Source organism: Dromaius novaehollandiae, chromosome 21 (genome assembly GCF_036370855.1).
Source record: "Dromaius novaehollandiae isolate bDroNov1 chromosome 21, bDroNov1.hap1, whole genome shotgun sequence".
Lineage (NCBI taxonomy): Eukaryota > Metazoa > Chordata > Aves > Casuariiformes > Dromaiidae > Dromaius > Dromaius novaehollandiae.
Window position 1 is genome coordinate 8,193,804 of NC_088118.1, and position 22,699 is coordinate 8,216,502.

Consider the following 22,699-nt stretch of genomic DNA (forward strand, 5'->3'; position numbering starts at 1 on the left):
ACTCATCCCCGAATAGCCTGTGAGCTGGCTTTTCCTCCTGGCCCTGGGGCTGGAGACCCCACTGATTTTTCTCCAGGTTTTTCCTGTCCCTGGTGGTTTTTAAAGGTGAGCCTTAATACAGGCTGTGAGGAAAGGCCCCCTTACACAGCTTGCTGTTCCTGAGCTGAGCCTTTCCAGGCCCTGCCTCTTTCTGTTCCCATGGGAAATATTTCCCCCAAGCTTCGGATTCATTTCGTTTTTGAGTTCAAAATCCAGGCACTTGTCTCCTTTTGCTTGGCCCGTAACCAAGCCAGATCCCTCTGGCATACCAAGAAATTGTTCTTGAACTGCAGCCTAGAAGAAAAGAGAGATCAACGTTCAGATCTGTCCCAGCTGGGAAGCAGAGGACAGAAGGGACCACAGGTGAGAGCACGGAGGTACCTGCACATGTTCTGGAGACCACGGTGAGGTGGGTCCCTCTCTTGGCCCCATAAAACTCCTGGATCTCTGCCGTGCAGAAGGCTCCCTCTCCTTGTTTCTAGGAGCGTGTGAGCAGCGCTGTCCGCGCTGGCAAGGCTTTTATTTGCCAAGTCTGGAGCCTGTGGAGCAGTGGGCAAAAGACACTGAGCTAAGTGCAAAGTGACTGCTAAATTTAGACTGTCTGGGGGAGGAAATGAGGGGAAAAAAAGCTTAGACAAAAACCCTTGTGAAAAAAGTGCCATCCTTAAAATGAGAGAGAGCGAGAGAAGAAAGATGGAGAAAGAAGAGGAAATAGCAAGGCAGAGAAAATAAAGGGAGAGTTTAATTTACTCCCTTGAAAAGCTGAGATGTACCAGAGGAGCTTTTGCGCAACCGATGTCAACTTTTCCATTTTGCGGCAGCCCCAACTCGTGCCCGTAGCCGGAGCAGGGTGCCACGTTGTACCGAGTCGCCCATGGGCCACACCATGGGAGCTGCTGGTGTGGGCCTGCAGATGCAACGTGGGAATCCCCACAGATGGAGGACCGAGGCATGGCGATGGCGGTAGGAAGCAGAAGGCAAGGAAGCAGGTCCCAGGGCCAGAAGGGCCGGCCAAGACCTTTCTGCTGTTGCCCCCGTGGCCCTCGCTGTCCCAAGAGCTGAGCATCACACCTGGCATCACGATCGCGGCCCCGCCGCAACCCGCGGCTGTCTGAGCGGGGTGATGCTGTGCACACACACACACACGCACACACGCACACACGCGTGCCCCCTCCAGCCTGCCGTTTGCTACATCTCTCTCCAAGGAGATCCCAGCTGCTCTTGGCGCTCCATCTGCAGCCTTCAAACAGTTGCTACGGGGAAAAAAAAAAAAAGAGGAAAAAAAATAATAGATTGAGTTCTGGGAGAAAAAAAAGAAAAAGCCCAGCTCTTCTGGCATCCCATAAATCTCAATTTATTTGTCCCTTTCTTCTTCTGTGAGCGAGAAGGAAAGGGTCCCTCCTCGGAAGCACCCGAGGCTGAGCGCGGCATGCCGGCACCGGTGCGATGTTCCAGTTTTATGGAATTGCCCCCGCTCCGCTTCCCTCGTGCCCGTTAATTACGGCCCGGGGCCGTTAAGCAGCACGAGCTTTCAGAGCAGGAGCCTTTCTGCCTTCAGCCACCGTCGGCAGCAGCCAGCGGGCAGGGAAAGGGAAGGCGAAAGATGGGTTTCGGGGGGGTTTGGGTGCATGGGTGGGAGGGTGCAGCACCCCGGAGCAGATGGGTGCTGCCTCCCTAAATAATATTGTGTTGCCACAGGACTTTGGGAACGTCGTGCCAGGGAATTGGGCCCTATTAGAGCTGCCTGTTGCCGCAAAAGGGACCTGGATTTATCCTCACATTCCCAGCCCAAGGGCATGGATCGCCACCTTGGCGTTTCCCAGCCAAAATGCCCCCCGAAACAGGCCCTGCCGGCCCAGCGGGGCACGGCTTCGCCCCGGGCGCTGGCTGTTTTGCAAATCCAGCAAAACTTGAGGAAATGCCTGCGACGGGGAGATGCCCTTTGGCTTTTCTTGGCACAGCCGCCGCAGGCATCTCCGCCGCCCGTTCGAGCCGTTTCCCCGCTCATCAAAATGGCGGTTAATGGCAGGCGCTCCAAATCTGTTGAAATTAGGCCCACAGGCAGCACAAGAAGGCGTCAGGCTGGGATTTAGCGGCACCTCCGAGGCCTCAGAAGCCCCCAAAAGCCCAAAGAGCCCAAACCGGCGCCCGGCGGAGGGCAACGTAAATGAAGGTGCCTCCACACATCCCATTTCTCCAGGAATAATTCAGAGCGGGAAGCCTGCTGCCCAGTCCTCCACCCCTGAGGCCAGTTAGACCCTTAAAAAAGAAAAAAAATACTATTTTTCCCTCAGATTTATTCTTCCCCTCAGGTTAGAGCTGCGGCGGGAGCCGGCAGGTGGCCGGGGAAGGTTCCGGAAGGCTGGTGGGGGCGGGGGGAGGGGCGCTCGTTAGCGCCAGGTGCTGCCGCCTGCCTTAATCGGTGCTGAGGCAGCTGCTCGCCTTGCTGCTTCTCCGTGCTCTCCTGAGGTAAATGGGGCTCGGGATGGCTCAGTGGAGGCTCAGGACCAACAGAGGATGGCAGGGCTGGACCACGGTGGACCCGTGTCCCCCCGGTGAGGCGATGGGGAGTGCAGCATCCTTGCTGCGGAGCAGAGGTACATTTTTGCACCACTTTTGAGAAGTTATGTGGAAACAGCTGCGTGGGGAGGCTTAAAATCACCTCAGAGAGAGTGTTAACTCGTATGTAAGGGAAGGCTGGCACTACACCATGTGAAAACCATAAAATTGCTTGCCTCCCTGGGGGTTTCCCTTGGGTGTAGCTCCCCTGGGGACAGCGAGGCTCTGCCTGCTCACCCCGGGGCACGATGCTAGGTGCTCCTTGTTCAGAAAAATCCTGTTTGGAGGCAGCTGCAGGTGTAAAAAGGCCTGCCGGGCAGGAGGACGTGGCTGGGTGCTGGTGTGCCCCACTGCCCGTGGCGTGGTTGGGTGGCTGGTTGCTCTCGGGAGGCACCCGGGGTTACCCACCCTTTTGAGCTGTTCTGGCATGCCTGCCTTGCAAACAAGGAGTGGAAACCAGAAAGGCTCTGCAAGCCTTGGGCTGAAGGGAGGTAGTTTTTTGAGTTGCCTGTTACCACACCTGAGTGGGGTCAGGTGGTGGCTGATGAGTAATTACCTGCCGAGCTGGCAGGGAGATGTTGCAATGGGAATGTGAACCAGCTGGCAGCAGCTCTGCTGCCACTGCCCTTCAGCTGCACGAGAGGGATTGCTTTCCAAGCCAGAAGTCTCCTCCGTGGCTCGTGCCGAAGCCACGTGCCCTTTAATTCGGCTTTTGCTTTGCTCACTCCTCTTGTAAATGCGGTGTCCTGCTTGGAGACTGGTTTCCTTCTGGTGTGGTGCTGTTGAACTTGCAGAGGATGCATTTGTGTCCATGTTGCGTGCAGCCTGGCAGTGTTGCAGGAGGCTAAACTCTCAGCCATCTGAAGGCTCGGTTGTATTTATCTGATTGCAGGCTGCTCTTTCTTCTTTTGCCTACTGGCACCTGCAGGAAAAAGTGCTCCTGCCAAAGTGCAGCCACAGAGGGAGAAGAGGGTGCCAGCCTGGCACAGCGTGAGCTTGTGTCTGAGCATCACCTATGGCTTGTGTGGTATCAGCTGTGTCCTGAGGAACAGCTAAAGTGCTCCCTCTTAGGCTGGAGGTGTGTGGAGCCTTCTGCTGCTCAGGGGTGAAGGCTCTGGCTTTCCTGAGCTTGCAGAGAGATTTGTGTAGGAGTTTGCCCTCCACAGCACGCGGATTTGATACACCATGTAATAGCAGAGAGGTGCGTTTTGGGTCACTTCTACCATCAAGCAGTGGCAGAAGTAATGCAGCCGCCCAGGAAGTACATGCTGGAAAGTCAGGGGCACTCAGTGAACTTGGTTTCTGCTGCTTTCTCTGTAGGCATCAATCAGCTGGCTACAGATACCGACAGCAGCATTAGAGGGGGTATCGAAAGAAATGAATCTCTCGCTCCCCTTTGTTAGCATGAAGGGGAACGTTTCCTGGCTGGAGCCAGAGTCAGCTCTGTCAGAGCAAAGCTCCCTGCTTCTCTCAGCAGCCTCTGTTCATTACTGCCTCTCTGGGGATGCTTGAAGGATTGCGAGAGAACAATTTCCTGCAGTTGTCTCTGTAATCTCTCTGAGCAGGGGACCTGGGAGCTGGAAAGCCTAGGCTTTTGTCGAGTATTGCCGAAGTTGCTTTGGTTGAGCAGAGAGGGGCTGGTGGGAGGGTTTGGGGTGCTGCTGCGCAGCCCACGCCCTGAAACAGGGCAGGCACAGTGGTGGGTACTGCAGGGTGAGAACTGGTGCATTGGCTGGTGCAGCAGCAGTGTGACTTGAGGAACCGAACAGCAAGGAGCTGAGCAAAGCGCACTGAGAGATGGGGGCTGTGAAGGACACTGGGTGCGTTGCTGGCATGTTACAGGCTGACTCGGGTTGGAACAAAGCTGAAAGCAGGCTCTGGCTTCTGTCTCCCACAACCAAGTGGGTGCTGGCAGCTCAGCTGCTGTGCAATGGGTCTGTCTTCTCCCATGAGCAAGCTGATGATGACACCCTGGTAGTGCTTCTCTCATTGTGGGAGCTGGCAAGGACTGTTTGACGCCCCTCTCTTCCTTTCTCCCCTCCTTCCCACAGAACTTGTATGAGTCTTCAGTTCCTGGCCTAGGATGCTTGTAACTTGTACAGCAGTAATTACACTCTCCATCTCTTTCCCATCAAGAAATAAATGGCAGCAAATCACACCCCCCAAATCATATAACCTTCATTTCTAAAGGTTAGGTGCAGTCAGTTGGGTAAATTAAGGGCTAGGTTATACCCAAGACCTTGCAGTTCCCTCAAGTTTCTCATATGCTGTTAGTGCAGGGTTGTTGCCACTACTTAAAAGCTTGACAGGGAAAGCACAAGTGCTATGGGAGCAGTTCTCTGTTGGAGAAGGCCTCCAAGTGAGGAGGGGCTCGGGGTGGCCTTTGGAGGGGAGGAGGTGACATGCTGACTGCAACAGATGGTACCTGCCCCTGTGCTTCAAGTAGTTACTGGGTTAGAAAATGGGAAGGTATCGGGGTCCCTTGAGGTCAGACATTTAAAGTTCATTAAACCTGTTCTCTTCTGTGGCCCGGCATAGCCTGCATCTCCCTGAAATGTCATCTTCCTCATGTGTGTTTTGATATCTTCCTTATACTTAAGTTGTGGTGCTTGACTTTGCTTTAAAAGAATACATGCTTCCTTCCCTCAGTCCTGCATAGGTAAATGATGAAAATCCTGAATGGGGTTGGATATGCCAGGATGAGGCTAAGGAAAGGCCAGTATGTCTGCCCAGTTCCTTCCTACCTGTTTGTCGTTAGATGCAGGGCTGCATGAAGTGCACTTCTGCATCGTGCCCTGACAAGTTTTATTGGCCCTTGCACTAACCAGCCTGCTTTTAACAGCAGTGACTGGCATGTTCCAGTTCCCCTACCTGTAACCTGTCTGGGTAACCCTCTGGGGATATGGTCGCTGTCCTCAGCTTGTTTCTCAGCCTGTCACCTGAAGCATTTAAAGTTAGCTGGGGAAAAATCTTATTTCAAGGCTAGAGACCTTGGGAGGCCATCTCGTAGTGTCCTGAGCCCCAGGGCAGGCCTTCACCTTCTCCGTCTTGTACAGTGCTTTGAAGGAGGGTGGTTGCTGCACCAAGTGGTTCTGAATATTCACTAGGGAAACTGCTACTTCTATTATGAGGCATCTCTGTCTCCTTCCTTCCAAAATGGTTCTTGTTGTGAGCCGCCAAAGAGGGTGGCTGGGGTCTGGGTGAGGTGGAAAGGTGTCTGCTGTACCCTGTCATTGGTAAGCTGCCCTGCGTGTGAGTTGGTGCACACCCTTGCTGCAGAGGAGCGGCTTCTTTGGGAGGATGTGTAGGTGAAAGCCACTATATTGATAGTTTGTATTTTACCCTCTTGCTGTCCTGAGGGATGATTCCCTGCTTGGACTTGAGTTAATGTATATGTCTGAGAGACCAGGTGACAGCTTCACATCAGCAAAACATTAGGAGAGGAAACTTGTTTTCCTTTGCTTCCATTGAAATTTAAAAAAGAAAAAGTGGGCTGAAAGCAGGGTTCTGCATTGGAGCTTTACTTAATACCACTGCTATGGTTGAAATGTCTTACTGTTATCAGCTGAGGCAGGAAACAACAGGGAGCAAAGGGCCAGCAGGCTCTAGCAGTACACTCCCCAAACGAGCTCACGTTGTGTTGCTGAGAGGAGGTGCTTGGCCCTTCCTGGGCTGTGTCCGAAGGAGCGTAGCCTCCCAACCCAGCATTATCCCCAAAGTGCTGTGGGGTCACCGCTGGAGAGTGCGGTCAGGTTTGGGGCTCTGGGTGATCTGTGCGGAGAAAGCGGCAGCGGAAAGCAGTGAGCACAGTCAGAGGCAGGTTTGGGAGGACAGGCTGGGTAAAGAGGGCTCCTCAGGTGAAGAGGTGAGAGCAGGAAGGAAGGTGCAAGTCTTGAAACAGGTAAAAGGCTGCCACACAAATCTCTTGGCTTGTCTTAGCCAGAAGAGGCTTAAATTGTAGCAAGAGCAGCTTAGGTTGGATGTTAGAAAAATCTGCTCGTGGATGGACTTAGAGGCTCCCAAGGGAGTGAGGTCTGTCCTATCCTTCCAAAAGTAAGTGAGGAAGAATAGAAATGTCCATTGTACCTATAGCTGCACTTCTGGGGCTCGGATCTCCTAATATGAGATGCAGGGCAAGAACAGGATCCTGGCATCTTTAGTCTTCCTCTAGGCTTGCTCTGCTCCTCCCACTTGCTGTCTCGCATTCGGAAGAGGAGGAAAAATAAATGGCAATAAGAATTGTGTTCAGCTCTTTTATTTAAGTCATAATCATTCCTAATCTAAATGTGCAGGAACTGTATTACACTGCCTAATCAGTCACATATATTGTACTGTGTTTTTGGTTTAGTGAAAAGTAAAAGCCATCTAGAAGGCAGAAATATGTTAAATGAGCATCTCTTAGACTGTGTACTTTTTTCAATGGATAAAACAGCCCCGGCATCTCAAGCTTAGTGGCTTATGCAAGCTGATCCTGCAGGGTGAGTGTACATCCCCACACCCTGTGAGGTGGATGGTGGAAGGAATGATGGGATAGGGAATAACGAGCTGGAGGTGGGCAGGCTTCTGCCCTTGCTGCAGGTGGTGTAGAGGGGCTGCAGCAGGTTACCATACGTGTCCCCCATGGGATACCCTGAGGAGGAGCTTCCTTGGGCAGTGAGTGTGTCTGGAACAGTGACGGTTTATCTGGGCAGGTTACAACAGGGCTGTGCTGGCTGGGGGTGTGCAGCCTGGCTCTAGCGCAGCTGGAAAGCTGCTGTTGTGAGCCCTGCAGCAGCTCGAGGGGGGACTCTGCCAGGCCACTGCAAGGTGGGATCTGGTCCTTGGCATTCAGGGCAGGGGTGAGGGAATTGGGCAGGAGGTTTTCCTCTTTGTCCCATTGAGTCTGTGTGCTTGTCATCCTATAATACATGTTGTTGATTCCTCCCACCCCAACAGTCGTGTTGCCTTGCTGAGGGTACTTATCTGCCCAAAGACAGTGCTGGAGATGATGTGGGTGGTCTGATGTGCTGCAGGACTCTCCTGTGGAAAGTCCCTGAGCTGGTGGAAGGAAGGAATATTATTGGGGAAGCTGGAATCTCTCCAGGTTCTCTTATTGCATCATGTTTGTTCCCTCCCTGTTTGCCAAAAGCACCCTTATTTATTTCATCAACTAAATGCTGAAAACCAGATGCCTGACTTCCATCAAGGCATTTAATGATGATGATCATTGCTTCCTCTAATGCAGTGCCTTCTAGTGTGGGATGATGCCAGAGCAGTGCACAGCTGTTGACCGATGGGTGCCTGTCTGTTTTCTTCAGTATTTTAGGCTACTTATCTATTTTTGTGCTAGGATCCTGTTCTGCTGAGTTGCAGGAAGTTCTGAGGTGGAACGTGGCAGCTGTTTAATGGTGTGCAGGAGTGCAGCGAGGCAGATGAGCTCGGGGAGTGAAGAAAATGTCCTGCTCCTCCATAGTGCTTCAGAACACCTCGTGCATACTAAAAAAAAAAAAAAAGTGATCTCTATGTCCTCGTAGAAGCAGAAAAAGATTACTGTTGCCCTTTCCTAGGTAGGTCATGGATAAATAATGTGGACAAGGCTGCAGAAGGAGTATGTGGCAGAGCCAGGAGGAAAGGTGTGTGTTTGTCAGCTTGGAGGCTTTTACCTATGGAGTGGAGGCCTGCGTTTCCTTCTCCAGGTACCATGCTGAGCTTCGGTGGGCACTAGGCAGAGACACCCATGTTAGGAAATAGCACAGGCCAGTATTGGAGGTGCTGGCCGTGCTGGGATAACCTGGTGGTGAAAGCTGCTCGTACCCCGCCTTTATGCAGGCGTGAACCTGAATGTTTCTGTGGGCTGCTCCATTGATTTCAGAGTATGGTTGTGAGCAACCCCAATTGCTTCCCTTTTATCTGCTAGCCCCACCTAAGAAGGTGGGAACAGGGTCACTTCCTCACCTTCTCCCTGTGCTGCAGGCCACTGCTGAGACCCGCAGAGGCACCTCAGCATTGCTGTTCTGAAAGGTGTCGAGAGACCTTTTGGCTCACAACGTGTGGCAAATGTGTGATACTTAGGTTTAACTGCAGCGCTGCCTTCCCCCTGAGGAGTTCTGCTTAGCTTCTGGAGGTGGATCTTCTTAGATCTTCTAAGAAACAATTTAATTTAGAATTTCAGTATTTGCTTTGATATTTGTTGAACAAAGTGTTGACACAAAACACCAGGCTGCTCAGACTTCCCCCCCCCCCCCCACGTGTAGTTAGGGCTTCAAAAATAGTTTAAATGAATTAGCAAATTATCTTGATTGCCCTATTCATTTTTCAGCAAATAAGCTACTCACCTGGAAATACTGACTGGCTTGAGGCAGGAGCAGAATTTATTTCTTCAGATAAGTGGAACTGGGATGAAAGTCCTCTTTATTTTTTCATTTTAACTGCAAAGGAGGATATGCTTTTGTTGTGCTATTCTGTGCAAAAGGTAAAATAAGAAGAACTCTGCATAAGTGTGCCAGTGCCTTTCAAGAAAGTTTCTTCCCCTGCCACAACTCTTTCCTTGTAGAAGTAGCACCTCAGTTTTAAAGTTAAAACAAGACTTAATGTTCCTTTCACAACAATGTGGGCATGACTCTGAATCCCAGCATTTGGCACTCTTCTGCTGTTTTCTGTTCCATGTGCGTGTTTTCTTTGATCTCTGCACTGTGGCCTTGTTTTATTTTTTTTCTTTCTTTTCCCCATTTCACTCACGAAGACGGCTTTGTGGAAGAAGCATCATTTCATTTTCATGGAGGTCCTGAGAGGGCAGCTGGCAGATCTCATATGCTGGGTGTCAGCTACATTAAATGAACGCATTCAGATCACTGTAAATCCCTATTTACACATAATAAATGGGAGGATATAAAGCAGGGGAAATAATACATTATTGATTCAAACAATGGCATGTAATGTCCTTTGAAAGGCAGGTGGTGCCTGCCCATCCATCAGCATTCCTAAGGCATATCCTCTCGCTTTGGGAATGCAAGGCGAATCCGTGGCTTTGAGTGACTCCTTCAGCTCGGTGCGGGGAGAGGAGGGGCAGAGCTCTGTGCCTGGTGGAAGATGGATTACAGTCTGATGTTACTCTCTCTCCAGACCATCTTCTAATAGCAAAGTGGGATGTTTCTCTGGGTGACCTGAAATCCAGCCTGTTTGGATTTTTTGTTGAGCATGCAATTGCTCGAAAGGAGATTTTCTTACAAGTCGATCCAAAGCATCCAAGTCTCCTTGACTTCCCCCCGAATACAGGGGAGTCTCTCCCTTCATGTTTGGCCTGCAACCAAAGAGTTTTGTGTGCAGGGGCCCTTGTTTGCAGACAGGCAATGGCCTAGCTGCCCTCGCCTGCTCCAGACCCTGTTCAGTTTTAGGGGATTGCAAACCTCGCTCCTCCTCATGGTGTCAGCTTGCAGGCTAGCTGTCTGGGTCATGACAAGTTCAAGATGCAGCCACTCTTACAGAGAGAGCAGCATCTTTGTCAAAGCTGGATATCTTGAATTGGCACGTGGGAAAGCTTTCCTCCCAAGCTTCCCCAGCCTCAGATCTGAGCTGTTTGCTCACTCGTGTGAACTCTGCAGTGAAAACATATTAAAGTTCCCTTTTCCTCTAGCTGTTTCCCTCCAGGTATTTAATCTTAGTTTACAGATGAAATGTGCAGTGGAGAAAAAGATGCTAATCACACAGTTACTGCACTCTGCTCCAGCCACTGAAAAATTTATTACCATCTGTCCTGGATTGGACGGAACTGTGAGCATCAAGACTTTAACGTCTTTGAAGCAGCAGCAGATAGACTCGGCACTGCAATGGGCCAAGGCCTCAAATCTGCAGAGGCTGTGGGTGCATGGTTTGGTACAGAAAAGATACTGCTTTGTAGTTTTGCCTTTGCCGAGGGCAGAGGCAAAAGATGTGTGGTGCTCAAAACTTCCATCACTTGACTGAAAGTGGAGTCGCCTCAGCTCCTTTCAGTGTCTTATGGTGGAGGGAGCCTTCTCTTTCTTTCAACCATTTGACTGGTCAGGTCTTCCCACCTTTTTTAGGCTGTGTAGTGAGGTGGCTGCTGTTAGTTCAGCGTCACGGATATGTGATTATGGGACTTGTGTCCTTAATAGGCCCCTTTCCCAGGCTGAGAAGGGGGCGGATGGCTTTGTGTAGTCAGGTTCTGGCAGGTTTTTATGAAACTGGAGTAGAAGGTGAAGTCAAAAACTTGGCCAGAAATGGTATTTCTCAAGCTCCCAGGAAATGCTGTTTTTGCAGTGCAGGCTTCTGAGCATGCTGAAATATCAAACTGCCTTGGAAGCTAAGTGTGCATGGGGCTTTCTGTTGGTTGGTTTTGCCTGTCTCTGCCCTTAGTGTCTTATTGGACTTGCAGTTCAGCAAGTACTTGGACTACAGCTCCCATGATGCATCTTGGACATCTGATTTGCACTTGGCTTTTTGCAAGAGCTGTGTTTCTTCCCTACTAGCTCTTCCTGGAGCTGTACTTTCCCTCCAGGAGCAGCAAGGCCAGCTGAATCTCAGAGCACGTAATGATTTCATAGAGTGCCTCTCTTGTGGCTGTGTGCGTGCATATGTTTCTCTCCCCTTTTGTAAGGGTTTAAGCTATTTCTGTAAAATCTCACACCTTGAAAGTCATCTCCTTAAAAACAAAAATTGCTGAGCAAGGAGATAATTGTCAGTGGTGCAAGGAATACTTTTGTCTCTCCTGGAGCAATTAACAAACCTAAGCGCAGGCTTGCCTGTCTTTCCAATTAAGCTCTGGCAAGCTGGAATGCATGATGTGATAATTAAGCAGAGAGGTTTGGAGCAACTGTGCCTGCTATTTTGAGGATACGGGAGCTTTAGGCTGTCTGGCTGAAATGAAGCTATTGAAAGTAATGGGCTGGACAATCTCACCCCATTACTTTTAATGGGACTGCGAGAGTGTGCGCTTGGTGGCAGTGCACTGACATGGGGATAAGCAGGGGAGCGGTTTTCACATATCGCTCATACCATGGCCAACCCTGGGAGAATGGCCCCCAGCAGTGGAAGATGGACTACCCCCAGTAAGTTATTTGGTTTGGCAGCAGATAGGAGGAGTAGTAGCAAGGAAGGTGCATGAAGGCATATAATGGCATCAGCTGTGAGCTCAGGCTCAACTCTGTCAAGGCATGTAATGAGGAGGGGAAATGCAGTGTGAGAGCCCTGCTGCTTGCACATCCTTTGGGCTGCATAAAGGCACAAGCAGGGGGCTAAATCCCTCCCCTGTCTCTTCCAATTTACCTTCCTACCTCTTGTGCATGATAATTGTGTCTGTAGGAGCGGAGGGAGTATTTAATGTTTTGTGAACCCCACTAGCCTTTTTGCTGAAACTGTTGTGTACCACTACTAGCAAAGTTCACAGTGTGAGAAGCTGACTAGGGCAACTAGAGGGATCCACCTGGTAGGACCAACTGCAGAAATTGGGAGTTTTCAGGTCTGTGAGGAAACTGGTAATGCAGTGGCTCTAAAAGGGGACCTGGGATGGTCATGAGACAAAGCCAGTGTTGCAGCCTCAAAAGATTTAGGCAAGGAAGTGGCATCGTTAGCACCTTCTGATGTGCTGAATGCTGCGACCTGCTTCTGGGGTTGTGAATACTCAATATCTTCCCTGGCTCTAGGAGAGGTGGCTGGTGCTGACTTGCACAGAAGCAGTGCAGTCTGACTGCTGTTGCAGCAGGATGCCTGTCCAGCCTAACAGTCTTGATGATGGGTTTGCTTCTCGGGGTGGGACCAGATCTGCTACTGCTGGGGCACTGAAGGAACGTGGTCAAGGCAGGGCAGCAATCAGCCTCCCGCAGCCTGAAATTTGTCCGTTTGGTTTCTAACTCTGCTGCTGCTGAACACAGCAAATGCTCTCCCTGCCAGCGCACTGTTAAGCTTCAATACCCTAATCAAAGCAGCCTTCCTGCAGAAAGCAACGGAAGCATAATGATTAGATAATCCCTTAATTCTTGTGGCTTTCTCCCCTTTCTTGTAATTGGTGCCTTGTTGGCTGTCAGTGGGTAGGGACCTGTGTTCCTGCTGCCCCTTCTTTTAGCACCGCGTGTTGTTCGAGCAAGTCTGAGCAGAAGTGAAAGAGCAGGAGCCAGGAGTAGGGGCTCCATTCAGGCACAGGCAGCTCCAGCCTGTGCCTCAAGCACAGCTTTCCTGTGTCACCCTGTTGTCCCCTCTCTGCCAGTGGGGGCTGAACCAGTGCAGCAGGCCAGCAGCCATGCTCCCAGCAAATGCACCTCCAGTGGGATTACCTCTCCACGAGGGATCTGCTGCTACTCTCCTGGGCCAGGTTACTCATCTGATAGTTCTGCAATCCCGTCACATGTTGGATTCCCCAAGATACTGGGGAGCCAAAGCTCCCATTCAGACTGCTGGGAAGTTTAAATATCTAAATGGGAAATAGAGATCCACATATGCATATGCAGATCTGGCCCGAAGTGGCTTGTTCACATCACGGGTCACCTTCGGCTTGACCCCCTTGCCTGCGGTGGGAGCAAGGAGGCCGGTGAGCTTTGAGCGTTGTACCCTGCAGCCCAAGTGCCATCTGTGAACAGCCGCACGAGGTCTCGCACAGCTGGCGAATGGCCCAAGAGGAGATGGCTTCACTTGGGCTGGTGCTGCACAGCGTGCCCCTGCCCCCTTCTCACCTCTGCGAGGCAATTTAAGGAGTTTTGTGAGCTTGCAGAGAGTTGGCAAGGAGGGAGAAATAAAGTAGAAGCTGAAGATCAAAAATAAAAAGTCTCTGATGCACAAGAATTGCAGACGTGCTGTGAGGTAACTGGCAGATACAATTTAATTATAAGATACACAGAAGTAATGGCATTTGCGAGGCTGGAGCATGATTTTCCAGTAATAGAAGGACCACAGGGTTCCTTGTCTGACTGCCGTGTCATCTTCAAATGATAGCACGACTGCACTTCATTGCTTTTGCTGCCTTCAGAGGGGTTTAAAGGGCCACAGCTACTTGGTGTCAGCAGAGCCAGGGCAGTTGTCAAGGGTATAAAGCAATTGCATCCAAAGGAGTTGGGGCAGCTAGGCAACAGGCTTTGTAGGATCTGGGGCAGGAGGATCTCGTGTACACAGAGCAGATGGGCTTGAAGGCAGTGGTGATGATTTCTGGGTCAATCAGGAAAGCTGTGTTTGGGCATTTCTAAGGTTAGAAGCACAGTGTGCTTCCTTGTACTGTCTTCTGTCTTTCTAGATTTCCTAAAACTGATACCTCAACCAGAAGTGCTTCCAAGGTGGCTGGAGAGAGCCCACAGGCTCTGTGCAGAGGTGTGAGGGACCATTGTTGTTGATCCAGACCATAACAGATGTGAACTCTACAGTGCTGGGATTTTTTTCCCCCCTGCCAGTGTGTCCATGTCCTGGCAGCCCAAAGTAGGGACTTCCAGGGCTCATTCTAGTGCCTCCATTTCCAGGTTTTCCTCTTAGTTGAGCAGAAGTGGTTGGGGAGTAGTCTGGGTGGGGTGTGAGGGTGGTATGTCTTCTGTTCTGTGCTGATCTCTAGACCCGCAGGTAAATGTGGCTCTTTGTATGCCTGGGAGGGTAGAATGTGCTGTTTATTTCAAGGTGAGATGCTCTCACCAGGTTTCAGGATAATATCATGCTGTGTGTGCTTGGATCGCAGTGGGATGTGCAGGGGTCCTGCAGTGGAACCTAGGAGCAGTGCAGTGGTTTTAAGTAAAATGAGAAACCAGAGTGTTTGGTAATTGAAAGTGGTTCTTTTAAAAACAAACAGAAAAAACAAACAAAACCAGCTGTCTCTCTTAAGGAACCAAAATATTTGGATCTTCTATCTTTCTTCATGTCAATTTTGTTTTGAGCTTTTTTTTTTTTCATCCAGACTTCAGGTCAACTGAGGCTAACAGTCTCCCCCACTGAAAGCCACTTTGGAGCTTGGGAACAAGTCCTGATGCCATTGCAATCCCCTGGGAGACAGAGTAGAAAGGCAAGCCCATCTTAAACTGGCCTGATCCATCTTCCGAATGTCCCTCCATCCCCTCACACTGTGCTGTTCCAGTCCAGATACCTGCTTTGTGCAGCATCCATGTGCTGCCGTGGCCCAGGCGGCAGTTGAGCTTTCCCAGTCTCTGGAGCATGCATTCGTGAGGGCATGCCGATTCCCTGCAGATCCTGCTTCCTCGGCTGCAGTGGGAGAGGCATGGCAGAAATGTGTGCTGGTTTCCTGATAGGTGCGGGGGCTTTCGCATGCATCCTCCCCACCTGCCTCTCTGGTAGGGCAGTGTTGTTTTTCAGCTATAGGGAGCTGAATATACAGCTCCTGGCTGGGGGGTAGGAGGGGAGAGAAGGCTGGGCAGAGAGGAGCAAGTAATGCCATATTGGTGCCACTGCAGACCTTGTTAACAGCCCCCCAAGTGACTGTAAGTTCAGGTCTGACCCGCCAAGTGGAGCAAGATGCAGGTGACAGACAGCCTGGGGCCACCCCGGCCCTCAGCTTGTGAGAAAGGGAATGCCTGGGGGAGGCAGAGCAGATGGACAGAGCAAGGGACAAGGCTCAGACTGTCTGTAAGCCTCTCCTGCCCTCGCCGTTCAAGCCCCAGCAGGCTCGGGAAGGTACATGGAGTGCAGATGGGCTGGTGCAGCGCAACCACTGGACTGTGATGGAGACAGATGTGACCATCACCTGGCTGTCCTCCGGTGGCTCTGGCTGCCCTGGCAGGGGTAGAGTCTCCTTGGAGTCAGTAAATGTATCCTTAGCAGCCAAGGAGAGGGGAGAGGATGCAGGTGGTGCCTGTGAGCCAGATGGCAGTTGCACTGTGTGGCTTTGGGGGCTGACCTGGGAAAGTGTCAAGGAGAGACTGGGGGATTCATGGGAAGGCATTCATGTACTGCCCAGACTGCTCTGGAAGAAGTCTTGTCCTGACCTTCCTGCAGTGAGTCGCCGCCTTGAAACACGAGATTCATTTTGTGGCTTGAATGTAGCAGCAGATACAATGGGCTTTAGTGAAAAGCAGATTAAATCCTCAGGAAGATCTTAAAGTGCAGGTCAAATCCACTGCTGAGGTAAATTGCCTGTATCCTAGGGATGGCCCAAGCCCTCTGTGTCTGTGGGAAGCAGGGGAGCTTCAGGGGGTCTGAGCTAAGCAAGATGAAAAGGCAACAGGATAACTTGCCATTGCAAAATACGGCAGAAATCATGTAAATCGGGAGGAAGTGTTTGAACTGTGTCTGCATGCTGAGAGGCTGTAAAAGGAAATGTAACCATGCAGGCGTGGACAGGGCCTTGATGCATTGCTGTGGACAGTTCACTGCAAATCTGTCCTTAGAAATAGGATGAGGAGAGAGCAAGTGAGGAAGATCATGCCATGGTAACAAGAGGGCGCATTGTACACCAGCATGGCACTGTTGGCGGAAGGAAGGTGATGGCAAATGATTTCTAGACCTGAAATATGAAGCAAAGACTCTGATATTGGCCAGTCCTTCATACCTCTCCCTCCTGTGTTGGCAAAAAGGGCTTGTGTAGCAAAAAAGGGCTCTTGAAAGGATGGTTGTGAGATGGGATAGGGCTCTATCTAGGTGTCCTGCACTCCTTGCCTGCGTGGTATGTAGCACTATTCGTAGCCTGCTGTGTTGTGGTACCTCAGCTGGCCCCCAGTTCCTGTAGCTGGTCCTTCCCACTGTCTAATTTGTGCCAGAAACCTTGCACAAATCCCTGGTGCCGCTGAGGCCTAACAAGACTGGTGAATTCACAGCACCTTTTCCCTGTCCTGTGGGGCAGCATGTTCTGCATGGCACGTCCAGGCTGCAGTGTGCGACCACCCTGGAGAAGCACTAGTTGGGGACCAAAGCTGCAAATTGATGGTCTCTTGCTGGTACTGCCTAAGGGTGTGTTATCTGGGCACAGCCATTTCACTACGGCCTTTTGAAGAGCCTATGTATGTTTTGGCAAAATTACGTGGAAGTCTCTGGTTGCATTTGTTACCTGATCAGCAGTGCTGTCTAAGTGCAAGCAGGAATTGGCCTACTGCTGCCAGTGACATAGAAAGCAGCCTGTGTTTCTACACAGCTTCTTTAAATAGAGCAAAAGCTATGTGAAAGCTGAGACTTTTGCAACAGGGAATGCATACTGAGGGATGAAAACCTGTTTGTGCAAGGAAGTTCAAGTACTCTTAAGTTTTCTTACTCGGGGGGGTGAATTGCTCTTGCTGTAGCATTCCCTGCAGGCTTCTGTGCTTTGGGCTGAGTGGAGGGGAAGTACCCTCAGAATGACCGGATTTGGGGGCTGCGAGGATTCCTTGTCACTTGATTGATGCTCTGTAAATACAATGAGCTTGTAAGATATCTGGAGGGCAACTGCCATGGAGGATGTGAGGAGGAGGAATATAGACAGATGCAGCTTACTGAGCTTTAGGGGCCAAAGGTGCTCTCTGTTGCCACTAGAGAAGCTCTTCAAAATGTCTCAGCGCTGAGCTGCAGTTCGAAGGTGCCTCTTTGTTTGTTAGCCAAGGAACATAGGAAAGTAAGTCTCTTTGCTCAGCAGCATGAATCCCCGTTCCTTCTTTCCCCTGCTTCCAGTTGTCCTTCCTGCTCAGAAGCAACTTTTAATTGTCTGGTACTAGGGCAGAACTCTCTTGGGGAAATCTACTTACTGCATGGTTTCTCTAGTCTTCCTCTTGAAGCTTTTGGTCCTGATATTTGGAGAGAGTTGTGGCAGCTAGATGCCAGGTATAGTATGATATTTCAAAGTATGTGCCTGTCCAAAGTTGTTTGTCCCAGACAACCCCATCCTGGGCCATGGATGGCACTTCCCCCTCCAGTGGTTTGAAACAAGCTCAGTTAAAGTAAGCATACCCCAGTTTTCCTGTCGTCTTCCATTATGTTTTGTAGCCTAAAAGAGTATTTGGTAGAGGGTAAAAGCAGAACCAGAGCCAATTGGCTTGCACTGTTTAAAAGGCCCTGAGGAGCTACTGTCATCTTTCAGCATCAGAGACTCCCTTCAGGGGAAACAGCGCTGGGGTTGCTTTGTTTTGGCGATGCTGCTGTTTCTTAGGTGCAGATGCACACTTAACTTCAGCTTTGGTTAAAGCAAATTCAGATCGTAACGGAGGTATTTCACAGGGTTTTGACCTTGGGCATTTTCCTTTGCGATGCAAGTTGAGCCATCCTCCCCAAGGTGACATTCACCCCTGTGCAGGGGCAATGGCAAAGACTTGCTGCTCTGAAGTCTTCAAACAGGACTGGCTTCTGACCGGGAATGAGGTTTCTGCAAGCAAGGAAACTTCAGAATGAGGCTTAAAGCTGCCCTGGACGTGGCTTCCCTCATTAATATGAGCAGGACTTCCAGGTCTGTGCATCATCAGAGAGAAGCCCTTCTGCGCAGTTGCGTTTTAGATCTTGGAGCAATGAGCTGGCAAACACCTCTGCTCCATCTGTTTTACTTCATTGATGGATTCTTTAAAGTCAGATTGTGGTCCCAGAGGGACACACTCAACTAATCCTCTGCTTTTAAGATTTTATTTGTGCAATAAATGGATGACAAGGTGGTTTGCAAGTACATAATACAATAAATGGGTTTATAAATGTAACTTTTCTGCAGAGCACTATAGAATAAAATACAGTATTACTACAGCTTTTAACACTGATATCTACTTCATTCCTCTTTCGAACTGTAATGTGACCATTTTCTCATCTGGGAAGCCTCTTAGTTTTTTTAATACGGTTTTATAAATTAACTGGGCACAGATTTAATAACAACTTGCATATGTATAGCTTTTTTCATCTCTGAGGAACTTGGATTGCTTTGCAGACTTAACAGTGTAATAGACAAATTACATGTGGAAGAATCGGTTTGCTCACTGCCAAAACGTGGCAGCTGCTTGGAGTTGCTCAGCAACGCTTGTGAACGCGAAGGGTGGCGAGGGAAGGATCTTGAATCAAGCACTTGCAGTGAAAGGAGAACTTGGAGGGGAAGCATGCAGCTTCCTTTACTGGCGCCCAGAGCAAATTCCCCTGAAAAAAAGGTCACAGGGATGCTTATGAAATCCGCACAAGAAAAGCAGGATGATTCCTGAGCCTGGAAGGCAGCACAACAAAAAGCAATGAAGGAAATGCTTCCTCACACACGTCTCCTAACTTCTGGGATGCAAAGTCAGTAGGTCTCACTGAAGCTGAGAACTTGGAAATGCTTGGGCGATTGGGCTTTTCTGTGCCTAATGAGTCTCCTTAGCAAGATATCCAACAACAGGCACCTTCGCACCTTGGAAGAGAAGATTGTTTCTAAGCAGGAGCATAAGGTTTCTAGGCAAAGGTTTTTGAAAAGTGATCCAAACCTGTTAGTTTTGGTGACGTGGGGCCTTGTAATGTCTCGCTGGGTGGCTAACTTAGAAACAAACAGAAAGGTATTGAGTGTTTTCCCTTGAAGCCTTCCATGCCCTTTCAGGAGCTCCCATCCAAGTTGTCTGCTGCTTAGATCCCCAGGTGAGATGATATGGGGGCTGTTTACAGGCTGCTGTCTCTTCAAGCTGCCATGTCGCAGCGTTGCAGGCGGACACTGGGATTTCTGTCATGGAGACTGTCAGTTTGCCACCCTGGAAAGAAAGTTCAGAGCTACAAACAAAGCTCATGCATATAACATGCGATTGGAAAAATATTTACAAATAGCAAATTGCCATCCTTACAGAATGAAAACATGAGAAAATGGAAACGTGATATTTATTTCAATACAATGTTTTTAAAATTTAATTTAAGAGACCAGCTGTTTCTGCTTCTCTTATAAGAGCTTAATTGGTATATAATAGCATAGTTAATTAAATACAAATCAATAGTTTAAAACAGCTAATTGATATTTAATATGTATGGGAAAAAATAACTTAGTTGTAATATAATTAACTCAATATTGAATAAGCAATGGAATTGCAATTATGCCTTTACAGCAATTATAAAGTTTATCGTTCTTTAATAAACTTGCAATTAGACAAGATGAGCTGAAAAATTATTAAAACAGGTATTATTGGGCTATTAAACATTTATTATCATTCCTGGTGGAATACAGCTACACAATAGTACACATTACGGTTGTGTTAATAAACCTTTACTACTCCTTTGCAGCGTTAGCCTTTACCGCGCTGGTTGATCAGACTCCTAGAGCCCTCTGACTTGTGGGTAGGGTAATTGCCTTGAAAGTGGGTAATGAAATTCCAAATGATAGGAGGAAAGAGGGGGGTGGAATGAGAAAAAGCAGGGGGATGCCATAATTTGGGTCAGCAAAGAGTCATTGTTCTTCCAAAGCAAACTGATCCCCTCCGGTTGCCCAGGTCGGACCTAAGATGCCTTTCTAGAGGTTGCTGTGCCTGGCTCATCTGCTCTAAGCTCTTTCTTTTTACTGGCTTTTGTTTCTTTGTTGCTTGATGCTGCTAATGCTGGCAATGTTTGGTTTGAAATTGCTTCTGCTTTGTCCTAGTGGTTTTTCCTCTAAGTTTTGAGATGAATTAATGCAAGTGTAAATGTGTTTCTGCATGTTTTTCTAAACCAAATACTTAAGCTCATGCGTCTCGAAAGTGACTGAGATGATAAACTTCGAATGTGGCTTGTTTTGGTATGCTTGAAAAATCAATTGCCACTGCAAGGAGATGGATGGGATTGTTTTGGGGAGTGGGGGGCCTGCATGGGTTAAAAGGTAGGTTCCTTTTCAGTGCTATCTCAGCACCCCCCTAAAGCCAGAACACTTAAAATGGTGGGTATCTGCTTAACTGTTTTAGCTTTAGGCAGCCTCTGAAAGCCATGAAGTGGTGAGCCATCCTTAGGCATCCAAGTCATCTTGAAATGTTTTTGCCTTTTAAAGGCACTCTCAAGTATTTAAAGGTGCCTTTAGCTATAAAGGTTTTTGCATGTTCTCACAAATTTATAGTATGAATTATTATATGTAGTGCTGTTATATAGCTCCTTTCATCATGGCATATCAAAGTGCTTTTTAAGCATTAATTATAGCACCCCTCGGGGAGGCAGAAGACAAACACCCATACCCGTGTGCTCTGGTCAGGGCTCCAGACAGGGAATAATCCAGATTTAAGATGGATCCAGCCCGTGTGGCTCCTCTCTGGCTATTCCCCCCCCTCAAGGGCTGCACTAGCTGAGCTGTTGTGATGGTGAGCTCTTGGGCAGCACAGCTGCAGGCTTGGGTTACAGCCCCTTGCCACAACCTCTAAAGCACAGCTTCTCTCGGGTGTGTTTCTCTCCCGATGGTCTGGAAGATAAGAGCTGGCTGTCTGAGGTGTGGGTGCTGTGGTGTGGTATTCACCCCTTGTGTAGGCTGAGGCTGTTGCAGCCTGTATCCCAGCTCCCCCTCTCTGCTTTGGCTCGAGGTGCTTTTGCGGGTGTTTGTGGAGCCTCTGCAGTCCCAGGACTGTGCCTGCTTCTCTGCCCCCTTTGGCAAGTTGCCTGTGTCAGGGAAAAACCCGGCTGGCATCAGCAAACAGGACAGTACGTGCAGGCCAGGATGTGCGACCCATGTCTGAATTAGTCAGGTAGGGATGCTGGCTTGCTCAACTCTGCTGTGGACTGCGCTGTCTTGTGTGGTGCTAATCTAATTGTGTTGTTTTAATTACACTTTGATACCTCGGTGCTCACCAGAGGCTCAATAGGAATCGATGGTATTTTGCTTTGCTATCAATAAAGACACAAATGCCTCTTGCCCGCTCCGCAGGTTCTGCATAAACAGTCGCGGAGGCTTGGGATGCTGTCGCAGGCTCGCAGCTGTTCTGCTGCGTGCACGTTGATGTGTGTGGGGTGTCTGTCTGCCCAGGCCTTGCACCACCCTCTGTGGAAACGCCACGTGAAGTCCCGTGAGGTCCCATCGATTCTGGTTATCGGACAGCGCTAAAGGAGACAACCTGTGCTGAATGTCCTTCAGCTAAAACCAGCAGGTCCTAACTGTAATCAGGAGTATCAAGTAGAGGCATCTAATGCTCTGCAGGTTGATGTATTTGTTAGTGTATTTGTAGTTGCTAAGTAGGCTGTGCCACGGCAGCACAGATCCTGCTGCCTTAGTCCTGAAGAGCAAGAGGGCTGGTTTCTGCTTCTGTATTGGAGGTTAGTTTACTACTTTCTGTTGACTAGGACTCTGATTCAAGAAACTGCTGAGGAAGAGGATGGTTGGTTTGCCTGCCCCAATTTAATCTTGAGGCAACTATATCTGAGTTTGCTACCTTTTATAGTCAGTGAGAGAAAAACAGACACCTCCAGATTTGCCCAAGATAGGCGAGATGAGTCACTTTCTAGAGATGCCCGTTTCTTTCTGTCTGGGGGACTACTGTAGGTGTCAGTGTGGATTTAGGGGTGTAATTAAATCTCAACTTGCCTTAAGGATCTCAGGAGACACACTGAGCATTGACGTCAGTGGGATTGCTTCTGTGTTTTATTTTAAGGACATGTTGAAGTCCTCCCTAGTTGGGAGCCTTAGGACCAGGAGCTGCGGGTTCTGAGCCTCTTGCAAGATGGAGCCATGTATAATGTTAGAGAAACCTCTTTAACTGCTCCTTGCAGAGAGGAGGATGCTGACCTGACCCCTCTGCCAGGATGCCCTGTCGGCTTGTATCAGGGAAGGGTGTTGTATATGCAGTGCTGTGTAAATCCAGGTGCTGTTCCTGTGCATCACACTGGTGAGCAACTTTCTCTTCCCCTGGGAGCAGCCCAGATGTGCAAGCCAACCCCAAACTTGTATCCTGGAGTGAAAAGCCAAACCTGTGTGGCTAGGCTCTGCCTGGCACGAGCGAAGGCTGCCGTGCAGTGCTCGCTGTGGTCCAACACTGTTGCTGTGCTCTGAGCCCTCCTGCTTCGCTGCCTTCCCCTCTTAGATTCAGCGACACTCCCGAGTGCTCCTCTCTCGGCAGAGGGGGGGCTCTAAAGATGCCACAGCCACATTAAGTAAACATCAAAGGGGCTTTGATCAGCGGGGCTCTGCAGAGCGCAGGGGCCCCCGAGGAGCTCAGCAGGTCCATAGGCAGGCAGTGTCAGGGACGCGGTACCTTAATTTTCTCCACTGCGACACAGGAGAATTTGTTTGAAGAACTGGAGCTTTTCGCCGCTCTGGGATGCACACGGGGAGAACGCATGCATGCAGCCTACT

At 49.6% G+C, this 22,699-nt stretch overlaps 1 protein-coding gene across 3 annotated transcripts in view; it reads left to right on the forward strand.

Annotated features, from left to right (window-relative positions):
* The window catches only part of KIRREL3 (kirre like nephrin family adhesion molecule 3), a 349,047-nt gene that overhangs the window by 196,464 nt on the left and 129,884 nt on the right, over positions 1-22,699 (forward strand). The window lies entirely within an intron of this gene.